The sequence below is a fragment of the Mustela nivalis genome (genome assembly GCF_964662115.1).
Source record: "Mustela nivalis genome assembly, contig: HAP1_SCAFFOLD_347, whole genome shotgun sequence".
NCBI lineage: Eukaryota > Metazoa > Chordata > Mammalia > Carnivora > Mustelidae > Mustela > Mustela nivalis.
In genome coordinates, this window is record NW_028136300.1 from 585,858 (window position 1) to 592,363 (window position 6,506).

Below are 6,506 nucleotides of genomic sequence, written 5' to 3' on the forward strand. Positions count from 1 at the left end.
ATTTGGATCAGTTTTCTCTTAGTCTGTCTGGACTTCAAAATCCTATTCCTCAAGATGATGCACACCAAAGTTCTGGATTAAACAAGAAATTAGATGGCACCTGAACACTTGGTTTAATATTCTCAAAAGGATTATGCAACTTCTTTCTTACAATATGACATTGTTTTACAAAGATCCACACTTTTATAATGTTAGTATTTTTAATAATCAATAAAGTCAATTAATCATGATTAAAAACCAAACATAAAAATTTCTACTTTTTGCTTTTGCCCCCTCCATTTAGAACTTATTTATAGCCTGATAATTCAAAGGTCCCTATGTTTATGAAAATCTGGACAGAAATAGCTCTAAGATCCCATTCAGAACTTGATATTAATCTAAGTCTTTTGGCTCCATTTATCCTGAGAGCAAAGAGTAGGACAAAGGATTTGAGTACTGTTAGTTTATCTGGGAGATTATCCAAGGTAGAAAAGAATGGGAAAGTGATACAGTGAAGAAGCAACTTTGTCAAAGAGGTACATTGTTGATATAATTGTTGTGGATAGAAAATGAAGGCTTGCTTTTACTGAAAGGTCCTGAGAAACTTCTTTAAGTTGTCCTCATGAAGACCTGAAAACTGACAATTTTACCTATGGTTCTTATTTCCACTTCACTGAGAGCTGTCCTCAGAGGACATTAACTCTCCTACACTTTCGGGTTGTGTTGGAGACATTCTAAAATGAGAGAGAGAACATGAGATGCTATCAGTGTTAAGTAACTGCAATTTCCCATGGAACTATCCACCACAGGTTTGGCTATAATCAGGTGTTGGGCCTTGATATCAGAGGGATTTGAGGCAGTATCATTTTAGGTTAATCATTATATCTGAAATTTCCAAAAACTTCAACTGATGAAACTTTGATTATAAACCTATAAATATAACAATAAATCTACAGTATTCAAATTATTTTCATAGAAATACACAAACAAAGCATCAACTGATTAATATTTAAATGTTACAAAATACTGAACTGAAAGAATTTGGTCATATAACAACGTGTAAGAAGTAGAGCTTAGGTTTAGGTTAGAAGTCAGGATGCATTTGGGACTCAGTTAAGAAATTGAATGGAGGGACGCCTGGGTGGCTCAGTGGGTTAAGCCACTGCCTTCGGCTCAGGTCATGATCCCAGGGTCCTGGGACCGAGCCCCAAATCAGGCTCTCTGCTCAGCAGGGAGACTGCTTCCTCCTCTCTCTCTGCCTGCCTCTCTGCCTGCTTGTCATCTCTCTCTGTCAAATAAATAAATAAAATCTTAAAAAAAAAGAAATTGAATGGATGTCTGACTATCTTATAGGTTTGCTAAAAATCAGTGACTTTGTGTTCACGTGTGGCTATGCGGGAATTTTTAACTTTCTCTAAGAAGTTATTAGATTGATTATATAATGGCAGTAAAGGATGGGGAAAAGCAAAGTACAAACCCCATAAAGACAAAGACACTGAGTATGAGAAAAGAGTAATAGATAAGAAGAATCAATGCATTTGAGGAAAATGGGAATTGAAATACACAATGATTGTTGATTTTTTTAGATGCAGAAATCAAAACTAGCTTGCAAGAAGGAAATAACAGAAGACATGTTGTGAAAAGGCAGTAACGTGGAATAAAGGAGTAGGGAGAGCATATCAGGTAATTTGGATAGGAAGGAGTTAGGAGATAACTGCTTGATAAATTTTATATGGCCCACTTAAATGCACAGATTTCTCTTCTTTAATTTATATGGAGAACAGGGTGTCGTTTCTCTTCCCTTTCAGAGCACCCGAGGTGTACTCTTTCAGACTGAAAACCTGAAAAGCTCAGGACTCAGTTGCTTAAGCACAGCTGAGAGGACATATTTCAATTAAGATTTACAGTTTGCTGTAGGTAGTAGACTGTCAAAAGTGGTTTAACCATATTTTTCATTTAACAAGAAGACTACAGAGAGTGTTTTCTGGTGTTGGTTCAGAGTCTTAAGAAAGTCAAGTGAACTATCTTAGAGGTTTTCATGGCTTTTTATTCACAGTTGCAAAAATTGCTGTTGGAGTTCTCACTATTAAGCCCACATTTCTGGCAGAAAGATAGAGGTAAAAGAGAATGATATCTTGTACGACTGATACTTTGTCATATGGTTACAATGTAACTAGAAAAGAGACAATAAAATATTTGATGTTGTTTTAAGTTTCCTTGTTGTCAATCCCTCAGTGCTTTCTGATACTAAAGGAAAAAGTAGATGGATATTGACCTGGCAACTATCAACACCTGTCAGTCTCTCTTGGATAACCAATATCTCTATAATCTCTTCTTCCCAGTAAAAAAAAAATAAAATATATTCATAAACCACACTGTGCCATCTCAAGTTACTGCACCAAGATAAAATTACAATGATTTTCAGTTGTTCCAAATGGACAGAATACCCTTCCTTATGATATCATGTCTTATAAGATAGATAATTGGCTTGCTACCAATATACCCAGATGAGACTGTGGAAGAGACAGGAAAAAAATAATAATATTTATTTATTCCTTGGGTTGACCCTGTTTACACAGATGCATTACTATTAGAAAAGGTTGGTTTGGGACATTGGAATGAATTTACTTAATGGGTCTGTATGTAATTGGGTTGGAGAAAATTTTTAATTTCTACAAAAATTATTAGAATTCTATCTTATTCCCTTTTGATAATTTTCACATGTTAACAAAGCCAACGTTTTTGTCTAGCAGACAAGATCTTAAATCCTAACAAAACTCAATTTTTTCCTTTTTTTTTAAAGTTTGAGAGCCTCATGTTCTCTCATGCTGCTTTAAATACAACTCAAAAAAACAAAAGGAGCTAAATGGGGCAGTAAGCCCAGACTTTTTATTTTAATTTATTTATCTTATTTTTAATTAAAAAATTAAAGATTGTATTTATTTATTTGAGAGAGAGAGAGCATGAGTGGAACAGGGGGATGTAGCTGCAGAGAGAGACTGAGAAGTATACTCCCTAATGAGCAGGAAGCCCGATATGGGGCTCGATCCCAGGATCCTGACTGAGATCATGACCAGAGACAAAGGCAGATACATGTGCAAAATCCCTTTTTTTCTGGGAAACAATACTTTACAAGAGATGTTTGAAAAAGTACTGGGGAAACAACTTTAATCAGAGATACAAAAATTTAATTGACTTCTGTAAAGCTACAGGGATCCAAATGATGGGAATCCCAGGCCGTTTAGGTTGTGGACCACAGAGTATTCTTCTTTGTAATATTTTATTTTCTTCCATGTCTACTAACTCCAGTCCAAGTTCACTGATCTCTTTTTAGATAGTGCAAAACATGGCAAAGAATACCAAACAAGTGCCCAATATTCTACATTTATTACATCATTTCTAACATATAGAAGTGTGTTATCAAGGCTGGTTCTGTGAACAAACCTAGTTATGCTAAAGTGTGTTTTGTTCTCCAAAAATTAAATTCATGATTATCACACAATTATAAAATACTTGTGTCAAGAATTTTTATTCAAAAATTAATAAGAGAAGCAGATATTAAAACTAGTTCACATGGTTATTTGGGATATAAGCAGAGTTGTGCAGCAGAAGTGCTCTGGGCCCATAATTTGGGTTATAGAATTTATGTTTTCTAATGAAAAATCACTAACTTGCATTATTGTTAACAAGAATCCTGTGCATTACCATCAGTTTTCTCCATTATAACCTCTTGCTCTACAGTTTGTAAATAACTTTGTCAATAGCAAGCTAATAAACGGGGTGACTCCAATGGATTGAGATAATCTCCAGAGTTTCTGCTACATAATGAACAGGACTCCATTGAAAGGACACCTAAGAGTTTATTTTGCCCAAAAATTTGATCACTTTTTTCACTGTCCTTACCTATTTTCCAAACCTAGTTCTTTTCAGTCTACAGACAACCCTGTATCTGACTGACTTGTTAATTCTGGGAATGTCTTGCAGATTAATTTGCTTGCCCGAGGTGGTTCCTCTAATTGATGTCTAAGAACCCTAATTAGTTAAGAAAACTTTTTTTTTAACATTTTCATTGCTATTTATTATTATTATTATTATTATTATTATTGCTAATATCTCTATTATAAATAATTCACAAGGGCATCTTTCTGACAAAAGACAAAGAGCTGGCTACTAGTAGAAAAAGTACATTTGACTCTGTCAGTGAAAGTGGTAAAGGGATTTGAGAAAATAAGGCAAAGCAGTGGAATTATGTGTTAAAACTTTAAATATTATAGACACATTTACTTAATTTCTAATACTGCTTATAATTAAAAAAGATGTTTTCCATGAACCACGCATTACAGCAAATATATTGTTTATACAGATTAAATTTTCATCAAAAGGGACGCCTGGGTGGCTCAGTTGGTTAAGCAGCTGCCTTTGGCTCAGGTCATGATCCCAGCATCCTGGGATCGAGTCCCGCATCTGGCTCCTTGCTCGGCCGGAGCCTGCTTCTCCCTCTACCTCTGCCTGCCATTCTGTCTGCCTGTGCTTGCTCTCTCGCCCACTCTCTCTGATAAAGAAATAAAATCTTAAAATAAATAAATAAATTTTCATCAAAAAATTATAAGTGTATTTTTTTGTAGGATCATGATAAGCATTTTGCAGATGAGAAAAGTGAAATTTAGAAAAGTATGTCTCTTCAAATCCCTCATACAATATCTGGCCTAGATAGAAGGATATACTATCACAATTGAGGAAGATAATTGAGATTACTTAAAATGATAAACTTTACTGTATAGGGTTTTTTACAAGTTTGCCACAGATTCACATTTTTTAAAATATATATCTATTTGTGTAAAGAGAATGCACTGAGAAGTAAAAAGATAGTGATATATCAGTGCTACCAACTAATGGCTATAATATCATCACCTTATTTATGAACAATGAAACAGTGTGTAATATTTAAATAAATTTAAATAAATTCCTATTTATTTTATATATTTATAAATTTAAATGAATTCCTATTTATTTATTATTAAAGAAATTCCTCTAACAAACAGTATGTTTTGAAGGTTGCTAGCAGGAAAGTGTTGTACGACATGGAAATAATCAGAAAATGTGATCTAAAATTCTGCTTTCAAGGGCGCCTGGGTGGCTCAGTGGGTTAAAATTCTGCTTTCAAGAAGCTATAACAGTAAGTACTGAGCATTAGCTATTATATGCTATGGATGAATAACTGAAATCTACATTTGAAACTATTGGTACACTATATGTTACCTAATTGAATTTTAAAAAGTTAATAAAAAAAACCACTATTTTATAAAACAATATTCCCAACAGGCTCTTTTGCTTTAAAATACTCACTTTGTTTCCTCTCCGAGAGAACACCAAATGGCGGATGACGCCGGTGCTGCGGGAGGGCCCGGAGGGCCCGGGGGCCCTGGAATGGGAGGCCGCGGCGGTTTCCGCGGTGGCTTCGGCAGCGGCATCCGGGGCCGGGGCGGGCCGGGGCCGTGGTCGGGGCCGGGGCCGAGGCCGCGGAGCTCGCGGGGGCAAGGCCGCGGACAAGGAGTGGATCCCCGTCACCAAGCTGGGCCGCCTGATCAAAGACATGAAGATCAAGTCCCTGGAGGAGATCTATCTCTTCTCCCTGCCCATCAAGGAGTCTGAGATCATCGACTTCTTCCTGGGAGCCTCCCTCAAGGACGAGGTTTTGAAGATCATGCCTGTGCAGAAGCAGACGCGCGCGGGCCAGCGGACCAGGTTCAAGGCATTTGTCGCCATCGGAGATTACAATGGACACGTCGGTTTGGATGTCAAGTGTTCCAAGGAGGTAGCCACTGCCATCCGCGGAGCCATCATTCTGGCGAAGCTTTCCATTGTCCCTGTGCGGCGAGGCTACTGGGGGAACAAGATCGGCAAGCCCCACACTGTCCCGTGCAAGGTGACTGGCCGCTGTGGCTCTGTGCTGGTGCGTCTCATCCCCGCCCCCAGAGGCACTGGCATTGTCTCGGCCCCTGTGCCCAAGAAACTGCTGATGATGGCTGGTATTGACGACTGCTACACCTCGGCCAGGGGCTGCACTGCCACCCTAGGGAACTTTGCCAAGGCTACTTTCGATGCCATCTCCAAGACCTACAGCTATCTCACCCCTGATCTCTGGAAGGAGACTGTGTTCACCAAGTCTCCCTATCAGGAGTTCACGGACCATCTTGTGAAGACCCACACCAGAGTCTCTGTTCAGAGGACCCAGGCTCCAGCTGTGGCTACTACATAGTTTTATACAAGAAAAATAAACTGAACTAAAGCTTGAAAAAAAAATACTCACTTTGTAATGAGAGTCATTACTTTTGTCTAGCCAAATCTTATAGCACTGTTTATCCCTTCCCTGCTTTATCCCTTCCCAGTATCAATAAAGGCTCACTTGGGTTACCTAGAAGCCATGAGAAAGCTTGTAATAGATCTGGCTGGTTTTCACCAGCAATTTGACCACCATGTGCACAGGGAAGTCTATTGATAAAGGCTTTATTGCAATAAGTTGCAAA

General features: G+C 37.9%; 1 pseudogene across 1 annotated transcript; it reads left to right on the forward strand.

Moving 5' to 3' along the window:
• Window positions 1-5,352: 5,352 nt before the first annotated feature.
• LOC309857094 (small ribosomal subunit protein uS5 pseudogene) lies at window positions 5,353-6,282 on the forward strand (annotated as a pseudogene). The gene has a single exon. The product of its transcript is annotated as a small ribosomal subunit protein uS5 pseudogene (transcript).
• The last annotated feature ends 224 nt before the right edge of the window (window positions 6,283-6,506 follow it).